We start from the raw sequence: 21,982 nt of genomic DNA, 5'->3' as shown, positions 1-21,982 counted from the left end.
AGCTAACGGGAAGGACATCTGTTCGCTATCTCTCCTGCTGGAGAACTCTATTGCTGTGTGTGTCTCCTCACCCCCCCTTGGTGGCTTCTCCTTCCCTCATCCAGGTCGTAAGCTAGTGGATTGGGGCCCCTGTTGTGATGGCATCCTGTAAATGCCACACTGTAGGAAACCACATTGGTACCCGTCCCTAGCCCAGTCCCCAGTGGGGAAGGGGCAACCCTTGTGTGTATGTGGTTGTGTATGGTAGAACCGGCACCGACCTCCCCTGGATCCATGATCAGTACTACACCCCAGTTGGAGTGCAGTACCCTGTGGCGACCAAAGCCTCAGGGGGGCCACACTTGCATCTCATGACAATCCAGCCAACAATTATATATATAATTATAATATAATTATTATTATTTAATTATTATTAAATTAGGCTTTCGTGCCACTTTGTCGCGCCAACCCACGAAGGGCGGGCACACCCTGGCCACTTTTTGTCTTCTAATGGCCACTGAGGTGTAACTTTTTCAAATAAACAGACCAGAACTAGGTAGTCCATAAGGCACACAGTATCCGGTTAAGTAGGCACAATATCCTATTCATGACGCCAAATGCAGGTGGTTAACCTACTCGTTGCCGGGCCATTGTGGGTCGGGTCAAGCGATGTCACGGGTGGCCTTGCTTGGTTCCATTGCCCCGAGGCGTGCAGTAAATGAAGGGGAAGCAGGGATATTGGGAGAGTTCATCATGACGCTACCTGTGGTATGTGGCCAGAGAGTAGCCGCCGCTGCAGAATTCATCACCGGGGCGGGTGTTATGACAGCCGGGATGGTGTCACTCCCGACAGGCCCTGGGTGAATGATGAGGGTAATAATGTCTGTCGGCGCCTAAGCGCTGGGCAGCGACGCCAATAAGGACAAGCCGACATAGTCTCTGCGGGTTCAAGGTGTCTTTACTCACAACTTCAGTTGCCAGCCCCGTAGTACCGATCACCGCCATGATGGGCTCCAGCCGATCCCGGATCCGTGGGAGGTGAGAACCGGTGCGGTAATCTTTGGGCCCTTCCTTGCTGCACTTTGTAGTGCGGCTCCCTGTGGCTTGAAGCATTTATGCGGGCGTCACACGAGACGATCTATCGTGCGATGTGTCGTCGTGGTCACGGTTTTCGTGACGCACATCCGGCATGGTTCACGACGTCGTCTCGTGTGACACCTACGTGCGACTCCAAATCAGTTATAAATCGTGAGTCGTGTACTCGTCGCTCATTTTTAAAAAGTTGTTTAATCTTATTTGCGCAGTTTGTTCATCGTTCCCGGGGCAGCACACGTTGCTCCGCGTGACACCCTGGGAACGATGAACACAGCTTACCTGCGTCCCGCGGCACCCGCCGGCTATGAGGAAGGAAGGAGGTGGGCGGGATGTTTACATCCCGCTCATCTCCGACCCTCCGCTTCTATTGGCCGGCGGCTGTGTGACGTCGCTGTGATGCCGAATGTCCCTCCCCATTCAGGAAGAGGATGTTCGCTGCCCACAGCGAGGTCGCTCAGCAGGTAAGTACGTGTGACGACGGTTTAACGACTTTGTGCGACACAGCCAGCTATTTGCCCGTGACGCACAAACGACGGGGGCGGGTACGATCGATCGTGCAATCTCACGATAGATTATACCGTGTGAAGCCCGCATTAGAGTCCCTTCCGTACTAGGTAGACTACTGTTCCCTATGCATGCCAGTAGTGTGAATCCCCTTGCGTCTGACCGTGATTGAGGCTCCGGAATCCTAGGTGCCACTTGGCTCTGGAAATTTGTGTGGTCGGAGGGGCATAAAACCTCTCTGTCCGGCAGAGCCTGAGGGTGCAACTTGGAATTGCACCACCCTAGGGTGCTGCACCCTGAACTGCGCTCGCCCTGGGGGAGCTAACACGGTATCCCCACAGAGACTGTTAAACTCCTATGTCCCACAGGAGCTACCGGGAAGGACGTCTGTTTGCTATAGCTCCTGCTAGAGAACTCTATTGCTGTGTGTGTCTCCTCTCCCCCCCTTGGTGGCTTCTCCTGCCATCCAGGTCCTAAGCTAGTGGATTGGGGCCCCTGTTGGGATGACATCCTGTATGCAACACTGTAGGCAACCACTTTGGTACCCGACCCTAGCCCAGTCCCCAGTGGGCAAGGGGCAACCCTTGTGTGTATGTGGTTGTGTATGGTGGAACCGGCACCGACCTCCCCTGGATCCATGATCAGAACTACACCCCAGTTGGAGTGCAGTACCCTGTGGCGACCAAAGCCTCAGGGGGGCCACACTTTCATCTCATGACAATCCAGCCAACAATTATGTAAGGCTTTTCTTCCCCTGCGAGGGCTGCATCTGTCAAGGTATGAACACAGCTTTGACACAGCTATGACACTCACAGCTACTCTCAGTTTCCAATTGACTAATGAGGACTCCAATCTTTGGGGTAAAGGGGGCTTTACACGCTACGATATCGTTAATGTTTTATAGTCGGGGTCACGTTGTTCCAGTCTATCAAATTTTTCATCATGTTTCCTTGGTCCTTAGAACGTATTATCTGATGTCTTCCCTCTTCACACACAACACAATGTAGCATGTAGTCTGCCAAGTGTCAGACCTTCGGTCTTATGCGGGCGTCACACGATACGATCTATCGTGCGATCGCACGAGCGATCGTATCTGCCACCCTTGTTTGTGCGTCAAGGGCAAATCGCTGCCCGTGTTGCACAAAGTCGTTAATCCCCTGTCACACATACCTGCTGAGCGATGCCGCTGTGGGCGGCGAACATCCACTTCCTGAAGTGGTGGGTTGTTCAGCGTCACTGCGACGTCACACAGCGGCCGCCCAATAGAAGCGGAGGGGCGGAGATGAGTGGGATGTAAACATCCCGCCCGAGGGACGCAGGTAAGCTGTGTTCATCATTCCCGGGGTGTCACATGGAGCAATGTGTGCTGCCCCGGGTACGATGAACAATCTGCGCAAATAAGATTAAACGATTTTTTAAAAATGAGCGACGTGTACACGATACACGATTTACAACTGATTAAGAGTCGCTCTTAGGTGTCACACGAGATGACGTCGTGAACGATGCCGGAAGTGCGTCATGAAAACCGTGACCCCGACGACATATCGCATGATAGATCGTCTCGTATGATTCCCGCATTACACCACTAAACAGTGGATTCTAACTATCAACCCCCCCACCCGGAAATAGCTTCCCTATCTTGCCCATATAACTCCTCCCATTCTGGGCCAGTCTCAACCATTAACCCCACATGTGCCTACATATTAACCATCAACCATATGAAAGCACATTTAAAACAGTATATTGCACTGTATAACATCACATTTTTTTTCAAGGGGACTATGGGCAGCACTTCCTTTTCCTTAAGGGCCATTTACACGCTGCGGCATCGCTAACGATATATCGTCGGGGTCACGGTATTTGTGACGCACATCCGGCGCTGTTAGTGACATTGCAGCGTGTGACAGGCAGGAGCGACCTTAAACGATCACAAAGAGACAAAAATCGTTGGTATATTAGAGGTCGTTCATTTACCAAAATTCGTTGTCTCGTATGTAGCGAGGTTGTTCGGCGTTCCTGCGGCATCACACATCGCTATGTGACACCGCAGGAGCGACCATCTCCTTACCTCCGTCCACCGGCAATGAGGAAGGAAGGAGGTGGGCGGGATGTTCCGGCCGCTCATCTGCACCCCTCCTCTGCTGTTGGACGGCCATTTTGTGACGTCGCTGTGATGCCGAACGCACCTCTCCCTTGAAGGAGGGATTCTTCGGCGGGCACAGCGACGTCGCAGAGCAGGTATGTGCGTGTGACTCTGCCGTAGCGATAATGTTCGCTACGGTAGCGATCACCATATATCGCACCAACGACGGGGGTGGGTGCTAACGCTCGCGACATCGCTAGCAATCGCTAGCGATGTCGCAGCGTGAAAAGCACCCTTTACATAGGGGACATCCAAAATTAAGGTACACCTTGACGTAGTTTAATGGCTTTTTCATTTTTTTATAAAAAAAGTTAACTCAGTACCTTAGTTTTTGTTACTTATACAGCAATAATGGAGTTCATGTATTCATTAGTCACAGTGTCCTAACACATAGTGTATGTACTGTATATGTGTGTAGACGGGATATGTTCCGGGAAGATTGAGGCAAGGAAATAGACATTTTAGAAGTTTGTTTTTTTTCATTCCTTTGTTATGATTAACTACCACTTTGTGGGTAAAATTTGTGGGTTGGACGAGAAAAGGTGATATTTAGTGGGCATAGTGTATATAACCTAACTATGCACCTATGTAACTGTATAGTGTTTACTTGTATCTTCTCTCCATAAAATAGATTTATTTCATATATTTTGTGCTTTGAATCTCAAACAACATTCCGTTGGTATTAATGTAATAGCCACATAATTGTACTCTTCAGTCCTGGAAAATAAGAGAAATGTTGAAGAAAATGTTGTCGTTTCAAAATAAATGCTGCTAAAATGTGCCTGTAAGATTGCTGTAATGTAGTAGAAGAACCTAGTAGATATGAGCTGGCTTCAAATTCTGACAGAACGTATGTCAGTTTTCTGGTGTACATTATAATGCATTTGTCCCAGGTGTTGACCACACTTCATGTTGCTAATTTATTAGAAAAATGTCAAGGCAAATGGACAAAATGGTGCAACTTTAAGTGCAAATTTGCCTTTGAAGTGCAAATGTTGTTACATATTGGCATTGAGGGATTTATACTTTTTCATATAGTGTTTATACATGCCTCTTAGACCTTTGTGGCAGTCTAAAATAAGAATAGCGCTGCACGCAACAATATTTTTACCGTCAAAATAAAGAAAATCAAATCAAGGCATTTATTTAATCTAAATAGGTAGCCTTATCTTGCAAGGTGATGGCATATCAACAGCTTTTACATTAATTTTAATATTGGTCGGCCTTCTATTACCCCCAACGATTTCGAGAATGAAAGAGACGCATCAGCTGCTTTAGGCACCCTTCACACGTCCGTGATTCCGGTATGTATGACGTCTGCTTTCATGCGTACCGGAGGCACGGACATACACAGACCCATTAAAATCAATGGGTCTGCACACACATATCAGTGTTTTCTCACAGACGTGTGTCCGTGTGCAGCACACATGTGTCCGTGTGTTCCGCATGGAGTCATATCAGTTTTTCTCCAGCAGCACTGATGTCACATGGACCACACACTGATGTAATCAGTGTGACACGTACCGGAGAAAACACATGTCTGAAACAAAATGATTTTCTATACTCACCTGTCTCTAGCGCTGCTGTCTTCACTGCTGTTGTCACTTGCTTCCAGGCCTGCTCATTATGCTCATGAATATTCATTGAACGTGGACCCGGAAGCAGCAACACCGTCGACATCAGCAGCGGGGACAGCAGCGCCAGGAACAGGAGAGTAAAAAGTTCCTGCTGTCCGTGTGCTATCACGGAAAGCACACAGTGAACACTAGTGTGCCAAAATCACAGCACACGGATGGGCCATACGCACCTTCAACACGGCAGTGCAAAACACGAACATTTTTCACAGATGTGAGAAGGCGACCTTAGTGCATGTACCCTTTTGCATCTTCACAGCAGGGCTTCTAGTGTCCAGATATACCCAGTTGTTTTCCCCATATATTTTAAAAGGCTGGCTTGCAGTTGTGCAGGAGGAAACAGCTAATGGAAGCCTGTAACCAGGTTTTCCCTATATAAACTAAATCCACCACCTTTAAGTCGTCTGTACAGCACTTCAGCAACCTGCTCTTAAAGGGGAATTCCCATCTCCAAGATCAAATTAAATCAAATATCAAGCAAATACGTCCAATTAGACGCATATAGTCCAAGCCTACAGTTAGTTATTTAGTCAGTTGATCGTGGTCATAACCATTGATATTTGAGGTCCTACAAAGCCCTGAACATTTGGTAAGCAACATAGTGAATCAGAAGAACTATACCTCATTACTAATTGGAGGTATCTACTAATATTATTGTTATTACACCTACTACATATTGGGATAGGATCTTGGAGATGGGAATACTCTTTTAAGTGCCAAGTTGCCCCACATATCTGGGAAAATACCTTTCATAATCATCAAGCTCCATATGCTAATCGGCATGGTCCAGTCTGATGAGTATGAGGTCTGTGCTCAGCACGTCCTTTTTCCTTACAGTCGACTTGATTGACGTGACGGATGCCTCTTATGTCATCCACAGAGTCCGTTTGCCTGCAAAGCTCCTGTACCTTACTGTGCAGCTTGAATAGACTCTGTGGATAAAATAGGAAATGTTAGCCACGAAACCAAGGCAAAACAGGACTGAGGAGGTCCCCGAGCACAGACCAATGACACCCATCAGTCTAGACCGTGACAATTAGCATATAGTATTTTTTTTATATGTATGGGTGGTGGGCTCTGATGAACAGGGAGTTCTACTACAAATAGCTTAAAGGTGGTGCATTTAGTTTATTTAAGGAAAACCTAGTGACAAGTTGCCATCAAGGAGTCCAGCACTGCATCCCCTTCATATCTTAGAATCAGTAGGGGGTGTTAGAGGATGAACCCCTGCGAACGATAATGTGGTGTCATATAACATAAGGTATATGCACATACAGTATAGAAATATTTAGCATTTTTTTAACCCCCTTATGTACTAATATAATGTACATAAACATATTCAGCACATGCATAATAACGATTCTTCATTTTTTATTTTATCGTGTGCTTTTTGAATTGACATAATCTCCTTAATACATTAAGTCAAAATAACATTTCTGATTGAAACATCCAGTATATTCATCATTACATAAAAAATACTTTCATATAGATAATTCCAGGGTGACTGTCTGTCTGTATTGGGCATTGTTGTAATATAAAATTAAAGATGTTTTTGTATTCTCTAAATATACTAAAAAGGTTAGCGCAGTGCCACGCCTGGTTCATTATTATACTGTACTTGGCTAACAAAAGCGAAGGATCCCATCTGTGCTAAAAGAAAAAAGTCAAAATCGCTTCTTTATTGTAAAAGTCAGATCTATATGTGAATTTTCCTTTCACAGCTGTGTACTCCATTTGTCACTCTGCCTGGATAAATGCATGTTTCCTATTGTCATGAATATTTACAGTTTGATTCACCAATCTGATCTCCCTTTAATGTGGAAGAAGTGCTGTCAAAATGGGGTCAGCCTAAACATCATCACCATTTGGGTTATAGATTAAACAATTGATATTATATTACTTTGATTAGCTTAATTTGTTGTACTGATGAGCGAATGTATTCGTTACTATTCGCTATTCACAGAGTAGTGCGGTGTTCCGGGTATCCGTTATATAGCAAGTAATGATGTATTCGCCTTGCAATATTCAGATGTCCCACCCAGCCGTTTTGGCGCCTGATTTGCAGCCACTAAACATGCTGTGCCTTTTAACCAATTTCAGTAATTCCGCAGCCATCTTGGTTACAGCATTACTGAGATTGACTGGCCGTGCAGCATCATAGGGTCTATAAAAGCCCTTCTGCCGCCATTTTGAGCACATTACATTGCCAGTGTCACTCTCCAAGCGCTTTATACTCACCGATCACCAGCCCCGCGTGGCTGTCAAACCGCTCCCACTGCCTCTCATTCTTCTTCTCTACCCGCTCATTAGGCTCATAGATATTCACTGCTTCTCCCGACCAACAGCATCTGTGATTGGTTGCAGTCAGACCCGCCTCCACGCTGAGTGACAGCTATCTGACTGTAACCAATCACAGCCTCCGGTGGTCAGGTCTATATTGTACAGTAAAATAAATAAATAAATATTTTTAAAAAATGACGTGCGGTTCCCCTAATTCTGATACCCAGCCAAGATAAAGCCTCACAGCTGGGGTGTTATGAACTGGTAACCGTGGACGAGCACAAAGAATCCCATTAATCAGGGAAAAAACATAACCAAAAGAGTAGTTAGAAACTAAGCTGACTGCAATCCTCTATCTATCTGACAACACTAGAAGTAGCAGTGGGATGTTCCTAACACACCTAGACACCTTATCACTGCCGGAGAAACTTGCTACACCTCAAAGATAGAAATGAGGAATCTTAACTTGCCTCAGAGCAGTTCCCAAAGAAATAGCAAGCTCCCAACATGTAAACGATGGTGATGTAAGAAAACACAATGCACAGATAGAAAATATAGATTAGCAAAGGTGAGGTGCAACTTACTAGATAGAACAGGACAGGAAAGATAACTGATTGCAGCCAGCAAAAATCCCAGCAAAAAATACCAAACTCCTGATAGAAAAAAGATCTGAGACCACACGGTCTTTCCCCCACTATATCAGGCACTGTTGGGCCAGACACTTTAAACAGAACTGCAGATAAAATGGGAAGAAACAAAATCACAGAACAAATAATATTCTAAAGTGGAAATAATCCAAACATGAACAGGGAACAAGCTCCCTTTCTTGCTGGAGGAACTGTCCTGCTCACAAAAGCAGGATGGCAGATCCTCATAAACAAGAAACCAAAACACAATTGGAATAAGCAGAAACACCCTTAAGTAGAATTCCAGCAATTAAGCACAGAAACTAGTAAACTTATCTTGAGTAGATTTAGCCACAGAATAAATGAGAGAAACTGAAGGGAAAACTCCCAGCCATCTTCAGAAGCAGCAGGGAACAGTCATCACTGGTGGCCGACAGGTAGAAAATGCTCTCGTAAATACACTAGGCTGATCTGCAATATGACTTCCTGGATTCCTAATTAATTCCATCACCTGTTTGAGTCACAGATTCAGACTCAGCTTCATTACCATTCCTGGCCACCAGAGGGAGCTCCGCACCAGCACCCATTCGGATGACATTCACAACATGGGGGCTGATATTCTCAGGCTGGGGAGATTCACGTTATTGGGAACCCCCCAGCCTAAAAATATCAGCCAGTAGCTGCCCAGAATTGCCGCAACTATTAGATGGGGCAGTCCCGACACTGTACAGAGCTCATCCAGATTGCCCTGATGCGGTGGCAATCGGGTTAATGAGGGATTAATAACAGTACACAGCTATCATGAAGCCCAGAATTAGTGCTGGGAAAGGGTTTTCTATGAGACCCCATCACTAATCCTATAAGTAAAAAGAAATACAATTACACCGAGAAAAATTCTTTATTTGTCTCCGGGAAACACTGACAAGAAGGACCCGAGTTGCAGCAGTGACGTCACTGTAATGTGTAGGCGGGGAGCGGGATACAGCCCTGCACTTTAACACTGACAATGCCATCCGGGGAGGGCAGGGCAGCCCGCACCTCCATGCCGGCACTGTCACTGTTAAAGTGCTGATGGAGAGTGGGATATGGCCCCGCTGTTACGTCCCCACCGGAGTCCGCTCCAGCGACTTCTACTTCGATCACCAGTCGATGCCGTGTTCCTGCCTTGGATAGTGCTGTTGATGGGAGAGGAGTCGTTGCCAGCAGTGCTGGTGAGCGCAGGCTCCGCTCGTCCACTGGGCTGGGGATCCTTGGGACCTGCAGTACCACTGGCTGACTGTAGGTGGTGTGTGTCTTCCAGCTGAAGCTACCATCATTCAGCTACAATCAATGGGAAGACACCACACCTTTCTTATTTCCCCTCCTGTCTGCTGACCACTGCCAGAGATAGTTCTGTATTCCTGGTTCCTGTCCCGCCCTGTTCTGTTTAGTGATTCTGCTGTTCTGACTTCTGCTTGTTTCCTGATTACCCTCCTGCCTGCTGTTTATGTACCTCGCTGCCGGTCCGGATTTTACCTTTGCTTTGTTTTCTGATTACGTCCTTGCCTGCGTGATTCTGTCCCTGTTTTGCATTTCCCGGTTCGACCCTGCCTGACTACTACTCTCATCGGACGCAACCTTCCACAGTTAGTGATCACCGAGGCCCTGTGTAATTCCAAATCCCTGTATAGGGGTTAAAGGGTTTCAGGGTTCTAGGTGTCCTGCTTGGTGACTGGCTTCCCTCTAGCCTGCCCATTACAGCCCGTCTGAGTCTGTGGATCCAGGCAGGCGTTACACCCACACTTTAAGAGTGGTAGTGTCGGCATGGAGGTGTGGGCTGCCCCGCATTCCCCTGATGGCATTGTCAGTGTTGAAGTGCAGGGCCGTGTCCCGCCTGCACTTTAAAAGTGACAGTGAACTGAGTGATGTCACTGGACCATCCGGGTCATTCTTGTCAGTATTTCCCGGAGCTTGGAGAGATTGGACATGCATTCGGTCTCTCCGGGCTCGGATGTAGCAGAACCAGGACCATCATGGGACCTCGTGGGGATTACGTCAGACCTGCGTGTTTTAGGGTTAATAAAGTGGAGAAATTGTATTTTATTCCAAATAAAGGTGTCAGTGTATGTGTATTTCTTTTTATTTATAAGATTAGTGATGGGGGTGTCCCATAGAAGACCTCTTCCCATCACTAATTCTGGGCTTGATGACAGCTGTGCGCTGTTATTACCCCGATTGCCACCACATCAGGGCAATTGGGATGAGATCACCAGCCTGAGAATACCAGACCCCAGCTGTGAGGCTTTATCTTGGCTGGGTATCAGAATTAGGGGGGACCTGCCCACCAGCGGCTGTGATAGGTTGCAGTCAGACAGCTGTCACTCAGAGTGGGGTGGGGTCTGACTGCAACCAATCCCAGACGCCGGTGGTGAGAAGAAGCAGTGAATATGTATAAGTCTAATGAGCGGGTACAGTGAATATGTATGAGCCTAATAAGTCGCTAGGGAAGAAGAATGAGAGGCAGCAGGAGCAGTGTGACAGCCGCGCCGGTGATTGGTGAGTATGAAGCGCTTGGAGTGACAGAGAGAAATAGAGAATATGTGGCGTAATACTGTGACATTCTCATTCCCAAAAACATATGTGAGTCAGAAATGCATGCAGGCATATTCTCCAGGCTCTCCCCATTCAGTTTCATCACTTTCCCATCCATTTCAGCCTCTTCCTCAGGCCCCCAGATCTCTTTGTTGGGTCCAGCAGACAATTACTCGCTTTTCCCATTGACTTGCATTGTACTCGCTATTCGTAATGAATATACGAATATTACAAAGTACTCCTTATGAGTATAGCAAATACGAATATTACGGTATTTGCTCATCTCCAATTTGTTACAGATTTGGAGAGTAGAAGACAGGGTTTGGAGGGAAGACAACTTTGTTCACAGGGTATGAAATGGCAAAGTGAGAAGATAAATCCCCAAACTGATTATATAATAGGAAATTCCAATTATCATTTTTTAAAGATTTATATTTATATTTTGCATTACAAAAGACATATTTTCATTTTTTGAATATTACAAATCATATGAAGTTTTTTGGCTTTGCAGTTGGCCACCCATTGCTTTAATAAAAGTAAAGTTCTTTCAACATTTTCACATTTTAATGGCCAAATTAAAATCATTTTTAGGGGTGGCCATAGTCAAGTAGAGCTCAATTCAGATGTCAGTTTTTCCTAATACAAGTTCTATTTGTGTTTTTTTTACTGGAAATAACTCGTATCTACTGTAGTCTATGGAACTGTTCACTTCTATGTATTAGGACTGAATGGTCTGCACAAAATCACTGAGACAGGTCTCATCATCAGATTCTCGGATCAATCTCACCAGTGCAAGGCTGTGCGTATGTGAAAAAAATCAGACAACTTTCGGATGCCATCCATGTGTTGTCCGGTGTTCACAGACTGATAGGAGAGGATTGAGAAACCTTCATCATTTTTACTTTCATGAGAGAAAAATTGAGCAAACTCTGATGGTAAAAACTGCCCAAACTGCGATCAAACACCCTGATGAAACAAGGACAGTTTTTGAGAAACCATTTCCATCTGATTGAGCCCTAACACATATTTTTCAGCTAAGCAGACAGCCTGGATATCCTATACATGTTATTATTGATCTCGCTACTACATAACCTCAAAAATCACTTTGACTCTGTTTATACTTGTATAAAGGTGAAGACGTCCAGAAAAGAAATACAACTTTTCATCATATCGCCCTCAACATGATTGTCTACCATACGCAGAAATCGTCTATTTCACCACCGTCTCTGCAGCTCAGCCATTCGTCTGCTATTGATCAGATTAGCCTTTGATTTTTACATTTCATCCTGCTTTCTTTTTCCTCTGTAATCGGTCATGATAAGTCCAAGTCATTCCAAGGACAGTTTGATTATTTTTATGTAAAAATTCTACTAATTTAGCTAAGAGAGTATAATTCTAAGTGAGGATGAACTATGATCACCTCCATAATAACTATGTGACCGGCACTTTGATGAACCTTTGTGGAGCTGTCCATGTTATTTCATCATACAGAACTTTCTGACACCTGGGTGGAGTCTCACTTTAAAATATCTAATTGTGCATGATTCTGGAAATCTCTAAGTTCCAAAGGGGTTCTACCCAGCATTGCTTCTTTCTGAAAACTGGTTCACGCTAATGGACTATGTGTAATAAAATGATTACAATGTTTTGCTACCTTACAGAATTATTTAAACAGAATCTGTCACCACATGTGACCTATGTAACCTATTCATATGGGCATATAAGTTATAGAATGCAAAAAAGCCATACCTATATATCTCATATCAGGTGCCTTGTGGATAAATCATCTTTTATCACTTTATATAAATGAGTTCTTCCAGGCTATGGGGCGGATGTTACCCGGAAAATAGTTCTGTCTCCAGAGATATTTTAAATAAAAAGGGCATTACCAGTGGGAGACACGTAAGGCTAGGTTCACATTTCCATTGTTTATTATCAGTCACAATCCGCCGCTCTTATAAACAACGCAATCCGTTTGGCGGATTCAGTTGTTTCCCATAGACTTATATGATCGGCGGATTGTGACTGATGCCCTTGCGTTGCATCTGCCGCCCGACTGATCAGCGGCGGAATCCTTTTGATTTCCTTGCGCATGCTCTCTCTCGGCGGCTGAACGTCCAGCTGATCACCCGGCAGCCGCCTTCTATGAGCGATCAGCTGATCTCCCGGCCACCGGCTTTTGAAAGCGATCAGACGCTCTCAAAAGCTGGCGGCTGGGAGATCAGCTGATCGCTCACAGAAGCCGGCGGCCGGCTATTGTGAACGATCACTCGTTTTACAACGGAATCCGCTTTCTTGTGACAATGAATTTCAATTCTTGTCACCCGTTGTACAATGCATCAGTCACAAGCCTCAAGCAACGCATGTGACTGATGCAAAACAACGGAAATGTGAACCTAGCCTAACTGAGACAGAACAGGAGAAATGAAATTTGACTTCTTGCAAACACATTTTTTGTAGCTCCCTGAGCTCTGCTTCTTTGAAAAAATATTGCAACCCTGTCTGCCTGTGAGCTGGAGGCTGAAGCTGAGCGGCATCTGCAGAAGTATCCTTTATAATCACACACAGCTCTGCAGTGAGAACACAGAGCGGACATCTTACACTACACTGGTAACACCGCTTTTATTTAAAATAATCTCTGGAGGCGGGGTTATCTTCTGGCCAGCATCCGCCCCATAATCTGGAACAGCTCATTTACATAATATGATAAAAGATGCTTTTTCCACAACAAGGCATCTGATATGAGACATACAGGTATGGCATTTTTCAGCATTCTATAACCTTTATGCCCATATTAATAGTTTACATAGGTCAAATGTGGTAACAGATTCACTTTAAAGAGTAGGCATCATTTATTGTTTTATAAATCAATAGTACATGTGATAATGAGAAATTTTGTAATTTATAGTGTTAGAGACATTTGCTTCTATCTCCTCCTGCACTGATCATTATTCTTTAAATTCTTACATTTCCAGGTAAAATCTGTCTTCAGTAAATATAGACCTACCCATTACTGACATTTGGTGCTGATAGAGTCCTATGGAGAACAGTAACTGTTTTTACAGGAGAACTTGCAACAGAATGCTTGTATCTGCCTCTAGCACCTCACTTCTCCCCTTTGTATAGAATGATGAAAACACCATATGTCATCTCCTATCTCAGTAATGTGAACATTTGTCTCCACTGAATACAGATTTTACAGATGAAATCCATAAATCAGACCAGGAGAAGCAGATTTCTCTCAAAAGACATATCAGAAAGTTGCTTATTTTCATGTGTGCTATTGATCTATGAAATGAAAATGACGATTACACTTTAAAGTGAATATCTATCATTTTGAGATGTAAAATTCTGTAATCTGTTTTGTATTCTACAGTTCTAATTCTACAGTTAAATTATTACATTTTACTCTTGTTAATCTTATCTCCAAATACCACTTAGGAGAGGTTACTGTATATTGTTTAATATTAAGTAATTTATTCCCATCTTATTCCCACAGAATGTGCGATGATAACGTGATGATCACATGAGTTCCAATCTCTCTGACCAACAGCAATCCCGAGTAGGGCTCTGAAATGATACTTTTAAATACAGCAATGACATGTGCCACCACTTTAGTACCTGTCTATTCGACTGCCAGAGATAGCAGAGTGTTGGACTTAAATGCATCTGTGGCCATCATCACATTCAAAAGCAAAGCTTCTGAGCCTCTTTCTTGGGATCATAGGGGACTCAGCAGATCGACCTATCGCAATCAGCAAGTTATCACCCAACCAATTGCTAAGTGATAACTTGCTAGGCTGACAATTGACCTTTAAAGGAAACCTGTCAGATCCAATATGCACCCAGAACCACGAGTAGTTCTGAATGCATACTGCTAATCCCTGCCTAACCATCCCTGTATACACTAGCATAGATAAAGAGATCTTTAGAAAAAGTATTTCTAAAGATCTTTTATCGTATGCTAATAAGCGAGGGGACTAGTCCCCTGGGCGTTAGTTCCCCTGGCTAATCGGCTCCATTAGCATGTTAGTACACCCCTGTGGGCCCCTGTGGGTGTGCTAACATGCTAATGAATGCGCAGCATCACAGGATGATCTCACTCACCTCTCTGCTGCCATCGCGGACGTCAGTGCGCATGACCCCGGAGTTTCGATCATGCACACTATGAAGCCAGGTGTACGTGTCCTGGCTTCAAACTGAAGTAGTGCGCATCAATGAAACTCCGGGGTCATGCGCACTGAGCCGAAATCCAGTGTCGGACGCGATGGCAGCGAAGAGGGGAGTGAGATCATCCTTTGTCTGCACATACATTAGCATGTTAGCATGCCCACAGGGGTGTACTAACATGCTAATGGAGCTGACTAGACAGGGGAACTAATGCCCAGGAGACTAGTCCCCTCGCTTATTAGCATACGATAAAAGATCTTTAGAAATACTTTTTCTAAAGATCTCTTTATGCTACCAGATCCAGGGACAGTTAGGCAGGGATTAGCAATATGCACCCATAACTGCTTGTGGTTCTGGGTGCATATTGGACCTGACAGGTTCCCTTTAAAGGCATATTCCCCAAATCACTACGTGGTCTTATAATAATGTACACATATAATTATTCATTTGTGCCAGTAGAACTTATTTTAAATCTGCCCCATTTTGTACATATCCACCGTCTAAAAATTCTCCACCAGGCTCTATTTACCCCACAGGTGCCATTGGAACTGTCCTGTAGTTCCGGATGACTTAGTCTATCCTGCCCAGTACAGTCTCTTTCCAGCATAGTCACGCTGTGTTTAGAGTCAAGCTTCTACTGTGAAGAATGATGTCACGGAAAGGGATATCTGTGATTGGTAACTAAAAATAGTGACATACTGCAGGATGGGATGTAAAAACAAGGTACAGAATGTAGAGATATACTGGTGATTGGGCTGTATATAACAGGGACAGAAAGGATAGAGATACTGCAGCATGAGCTGTATACAGGGGAATGTGAAGAGACATATACTGTAACATGGGGCTCTGTATAAAAGGACTGAGATTGGTTGAGCTCTGTTTGTTGCCTGTTACTGCATTATAGTGATGTTAAACTGCAAATGCCACCCGATTGATGGATATTGCAAAGGATTATCTTCTGCCACATACATCAATGGACGGCATTTGCAGCTTCTGAGCTGTAATCAGCCGCAGGCAACAAACACAACTCTGCACTACTGTTGTGGAGGAGGGCAGGTGCATTGAACACTGATAAAACGAGACAATGATGTTGAACTACACAGCTAATATAAAGATGTAGATGGTAGAAGATAAAATTGTTCAGGCAGGGGACTGAACTGGAGCAGAGTGCTCAGAGACACAAGGAGAATTTATTTAATACACTTAGATTAGCTCAGTGATAATTCAAAAAATGAGGATAATCAGGAGAAATGTAGTTTTAGCAGATCAGAATAAGACTGTGCATTCTGCTAAGCGAAACGATGCACCGAAGGGCAAATAGAAAGGAAAAAGACACAAAAGTTCAAGAAAGAAACTTTATGTTTGGGCTTCATCTACATATTAACACTAAGTATGCATTTAGTAGAAAAGAAGTGAAAGAACATTCAGCACATCCATCCAGGTGAATAGAAAGTTATATTTTCTTTATTGAAAATAAAATGACATACAAATAAGTCAATGTAAAAAAATTAAAACAACACTGACACATTTGTGGCAAAACCATTCTTAGTCATAGTATGATAAATTAATAAAGAAGTATCTTTCTATTCTCCCGGATGGATATGCTGGATGTCCTTTCACTTCCTTTCTACTAATTGTTGTGCTTCACCAGCTGGATGTAGCGAGTATCGGGCTCAAGATGTCCCAGCTTTGTTACTAACAGTAAGCGTGGTGAGCTACGTCTTCAGTTCTTACTTCTGTAAGTATGCATTTACTGTGCCTTGTGAAAAATAATGCAATTCTGGGAATAACCTCTTAATTGTATAAATTAAGTGCAGTCCCGGCCAAAGCTCCCTCTAGTGGTAGCTGCAAATAGACATCATTTTATAAGTTAGGGGAGCCTGTCATGTGGAATCACACTATTCACCTTCAGTTATAGGGATAATCTGCAGGTTAATAGTGTTAGGTAAGTGCCCAGTCGATGTGCTAAAATTAACTTTATGTCTCATGGCAGCCGCCATCTTTCAGGCATGCTGGTGCAGCTTCAGTCACCGCTCACTATGCTGAGAACAGCGTCTGTAAGTATGTCCCTCCACTTTGACTGACAGCCGGCTCAGCAGTGCATCGGTACACAGCCTGCTATCAGTCAAAGTGCCGGTTGTGCTTACATACGCTGGTCTCAGTATAGGGAGTGGTAACTGAAGCGAAGGAATAAGGTTCATCTTCTGCTGAGTGCCATACTTTCTTTCAGAGGCCAGGCACCTTAAGAATGCTATTAACCTGAAGATTAACCCCATATCTGCAGGGTAGAAAAAAAAAGCTATATTTTGCTTGCGTATGGACATTGACTTTAAGTGGTAATCTTAATATTAGTTTAATATGTGTGTAGAAGGAGGAACTCTGCTCGGTCTTCTCGTCCCTTCCTTCCATATGTTCCTGGGTGAAATCTGTGGTCATTTCTTGTGGTACATTATGAGAAACATCCAAAATAAAAAAACTAAAAGGTTGTTTAGCAAATCTAAAAAACTCTTGTAGCCATGTAACCTGTAAAATATGTATTGTAAGATGGTTACTGTCGATCATGCTTTTTTGCCTTTTTAAGCCTTCAGTGTACATAATGAATGTAATGTAATGCATTTTCTGTCTGTACATACCTGAATAAACAGCCCGGTTATATCTTTGTGATCTCATTACTGCTAATATAAATTCTGAGAGTCCTTTGTGTTAGTATGACTCATTACAGTTACACCTATGTACATTCCCCCTATATATGTGTTTACAACTATCGTTTTCTACTTCAATAAAATGGCTTTTCCTTAGTTGTAAAGGAACTTTAGAAAACATAGCACTGTCAATATCTACCAGCCACGACCACTGGAAACATTTGCAAGCAGCACTGGAAATGTAGTTCTTCAAAAGGGTGGTCAGGTACCAAAGTAACAGTATGGCTCCCAAAGTCGCTCTGTAGACCTCTGTCCTAGGCTGAAACAATGGCCTCCATTCATTAAGGCGTGTACTCCAGAGTTCTCTCATCAAATACTTAAACTATTCACAATATTTTTTGCACAACTCAGAAGTTGTGTAAAAATATTGTGAAATTTGGTGTTTACAGTCTGAGCCAGCTACATCAATATGGGCATAACATGGGTGGGACAGGGCATGACTATAACTATGTCAAATTCCTGAAAAGTTATGCCACTTAAGTGACGTAACTTACTCTAGAAATGCACTCCAGTCTTTGACTGGAGTACATTTCTGGCAGCGACAAAAGCTATCTAAGGCCTCTGACACACTCACGTGAAAATCACGCACATGCCGAGAGACACGTATTTCCCCTGCGTGTTGCGTGCAAGTAAGTACGTGTCTCTGGTACGTGCAGGCCACGTGTGTTCTCTGCATGCTATCCGTGATAACATACGGAGAACAGATTATTTACATACTCACGTGGTCCTTCCTGCTGTCCGTGGTGCTGATCCTCAGTCTCCAGCCCTCCCGTCTCCCCGCTGCTGCTGCTTCCGGCCGCAGTGAAGTGACTATTAAATGAGAATAATGAGCGGCGGTCGGCAGCAAGTGACAGCAGCTGCAGAGACAGTAGGGCTGGAGAAGGTGAGTTAAGGGGTTTTTTTTTTCTCTGACACGTGTGTTTTCTCTGGCGCGTGTCACACGGCACCGCATCCACACTACATCCGTGTAGTCCGTGTGACACCCGTGCTGCCGGAGAAAACACTGACATGTCAGCGTGTAGAAAAACGCACACACGTACAAACGCACATGGACACACGTTCCGTGTGGTTTTACGTGTGTGTGCCTGCTACAATAGGGTAGCATTGCTGAACGTGTCTCTGTTCCGCCGGTACGTGCACAAAATGGCAAACACGTAACGGCAGCACGGATGTGTGTCACAGGCCTAATAAATGGGTCTAATTCATTAGGCAGAATTCTCCACTTCATAAATTATTAATAAGAAGTGGACAAAATTAAATTCAAATATTTATTAATGAAATACAAATGCATTCAAAGGTTGATAAAAATGTATAAATAAAAAGATGTGAGACAGAAGGCAGACCGGCACAGGAACCCCCAATATCAATATCAAAATAGCATCAGCTGTTCAGGCCCAATAGAAATATAGGTAGTATCAACAAGTTAGTGAAACTTATACAGTCAGAGTGGAGTTGAGTATACAAAAACCGCTGCCAAGTGGCCAAAGTCAAAATGACTGATGGAGGTAAGTTAAGTGAAAAGATCCCACACAATTAATATATCAATACATCCTGATACGATTAGTCAAGGAAGCAGAGGAAGGAATGAAAGAAATCCTGTCTAAAGGCCGCTTTACACGCTACGACATCGCTCAAGCGATCTCGTTGGGGTCACAAAATTTGTGACGCACATCCAGCCGCTTTAGCGATGTCGTTGTGTGTGACACCTATGAGCGATTTTGAATCGTCGCAAAAATGTTCAAAATCGCTAATCGTTGACATGCTCCCCTATTCCCAATTATCGTTGCTGCTGCGTGTACGATGTAGTTCGTCGTTCCTGCGGCAGCACACATCGCTGTGTGTGACACCGCAGGAATGAGGAACCTCAGCTTACCTGCGGCCGCCCACAATGCAGAAGGAAGGAGGTGGGCGGGATGTTAGGTCCCGCTCATCTCCGCCCCTCCGCTTCTAGTAGGCGCCCGCTTAGTGACGTCGCTGTGACGCCGAAGGAACCGCCCCCTTAGAAAGGAGGCGGTTTGCCGGTCACAGTGACATCGCTAGGCAGGTAAGTAGTGTGACGGGTCTGAGCGATGTTGTGTGCCACGGGCAGCGATTTGCCCGTGTCGCACAACTGATGGGGGCGGGCCTTAAGGCCTGTTTCACACGTCAGTGATTCTGGTACGAATGTGCTATTTTTTATACGTACGAGAATCAGTGACATACGCAGACCCATTAAAATCAATGGGTCTGCACACACATCAGTGATTTTCCACTGACCGTGTCTTGGTGTGGCGTATACGCGTGTCCGTGATTGCCGCATGGAGACATGTACGTTTTTTTCTGGCATCACTGATGTCCCACGGACCACATTATGTTGTGAACCGTGAAACACGTACCAAAAAAAACACGGACATGGAAAATAAAAAGCTTTTTATACTCACCTTCTCCAGCGCTGCTTGCCTCTGCTGCCTCTGCTTCAGAGCCGGCTGCTTATTCTCATGCATATTCATGTATGCAGCCACAGCCAACCCGGAAGTAACTGCAGCGGGGGCGGAAACACAGCAGAGCTGGAGAGTTCAGCACCATGGACAGCAGGAGACAGGTGAGTTTATCTCCATGTGCTATCACGGATAACGAAGCACGTAGCATGGATTGCACATGGACAACCCACGAGTGCCGTGAATCACGGAAAACGGGGGGACATATGTGTTTTTTACACATCAGTGAAAAACGTCTGTGTTTTTCACTGATGTGTGATACCGGCCTAAGAATGAAGCAGGAAAAGAAAGGTGCCTGATGCAAAGTGTTTGTAGGATACAGATATAGATGAGGAAAGGCATGACCTGTTTGGAAAGCAGCGAAGAAGAACACCCCTGACACACATTTCGCATGTAGCTTCTTCTCCTTTCACCCTTCTGAAGAAGCTGCACATGAAACGCATACGTATGTTCTTTTTGGCTGCTTTGCAAACAGGTCTTGCCTTTCCTCATCTATTTCTGCATCCTACAAACACTGTTGCATCAGGCACCTTTGTTTTCCTGCTTCATTCTTACTCATGATCTCTTTCATTCCTTCCTTTGCCTCCTTGACTAATTGTGACAAGATGTGTTATATTATATTAATTGTGTAGGATCTTTTCACATAACTTACCTCTATCAGTGATTTTGACTTTGGCCACTTGGTAGTGGCTTTTGTATACTTAACTCCACTTTGACTGTATGGCCGGGGCCACACGGGGATTACTGCGATCCCCTCGCATGACACTCGGCTCACGCTAGCAGTACTGCAAAGCCGAGTGTCATGCGAGTGTTCCTGCAACTGAGGTCCGATCGTGCGAGCAGACCTCAGCTGCGGGGGGCGGGCCGGCACTCAGGAGGGGCGGGCCAGTGCTGCGGAGGGGAGGGAGGGATTTCTCTCCCTCTCTCCTCCATAGCCGGCTATTGCCATTCTCACCCTGCACTCGCGGTATACCGGTGTACTGCGAGAGCAGTGAGATTTTTCTCTCGCCCCATAGACTTGAATGGGTGCGAGAGAAACAATGATCGCATTACAATCGCAGCATGCTGCGATTGTTTTCTCGGCCCGATTAGGGCTGAGGAAATAATCGCTCATGTGCGCTGACACATAGGGTAATATTGGTCCTAGTGGAATGCGATGTTTTATCGCACTTCACTCGCACCGATTTTCATGATGTGTGTCTTAGGCCTATGGGTGTCACTAACTTGTTGATACTAGGTATATTTCTATTGGGCCTGAACAGCTGATGCAATTTTGATATTTGAGCTTCCTGTGCAGATCAGCCTTCTGTCAACTGACTTGCTGATATGCTGGGATGTTCACTGCAATCACCATTAATACTCTGTATTTGGACATATTACATTATCTTCCCTCATCAACTATTTTTATTATAAGGCTCACTAATCTTAATCAGCGGTTGCCAGGGCTTCAAGGAACAATATTATTAAATGATTGATACCCAAATCATGTCAAATTAAATTTAGTTTTCACTAATAAATAAAATTTTAATCAATTCCACAGACCCCCATAATTGATGAACTGCTGAATCTTTTCATAAAACAAGACAAAAATTACCTGCAACATAGTGAAATGCTACAATACATAGTAATGGCTACTCTGTGAGTCTGTGTCTGACCCTCTAAGGGTACGTGACCACTGTTTCAGAAATGCAGTGTTTTCAGTACAAGAAAAGTAGATTAATAGAAATCTCATATTCACTGTGCTTTTTTTTATGCTGTGTAAACTCACCTTCAGTGCGTTTTCCAAGCTGGATTTTGTTAA

The 21,982-nt window shown here is 44.4% G+C and overlaps 1 protein-coding gene across 4 annotated transcripts in view; it reads left to right on the top strand.

Moving 5' to 3' along the window:
* Positions 1-21,982, top strand: part of SCAF8 (SR-related CTD associated factor 8) — a 333,369-nt gene that overhangs the window by 224,328 nt on the left and 87,059 nt on the right. The window contains exon 22 of one of the 4 annotated variants that reach the window (XM_075339680.1): positions 14,332-14,574. The exons of 2 other annotated variants lie outside the window; for them this stretch is intronic. The gene's annotated coding sequence lies outside the window, so the exon portion shown is untranslated. Of the gene's footprint in view, positions 1-11,963; positions 11,980-14,331; positions 14,575-21,982 lie in introns of those variants that run through there. One more of the 4 variants, XM_075339681.1, reaches the window with a different exon arrangement.

This window comes from Anomaloglossus baeobatrachus, chromosome 3, assembly GCF_048569485.1.
Source record: "Anomaloglossus baeobatrachus isolate aAnoBae1 chromosome 3, aAnoBae1.hap1, whole genome shotgun sequence".
Classification (NCBI taxonomy): domain Eukaryota; kingdom Metazoa; phylum Chordata; class Amphibia; order Anura; family Aromobatidae; genus Anomaloglossus; species Anomaloglossus baeobatrachus.
This window is presented reverse-complemented; position numbering and strand designations above follow the sequence as displayed.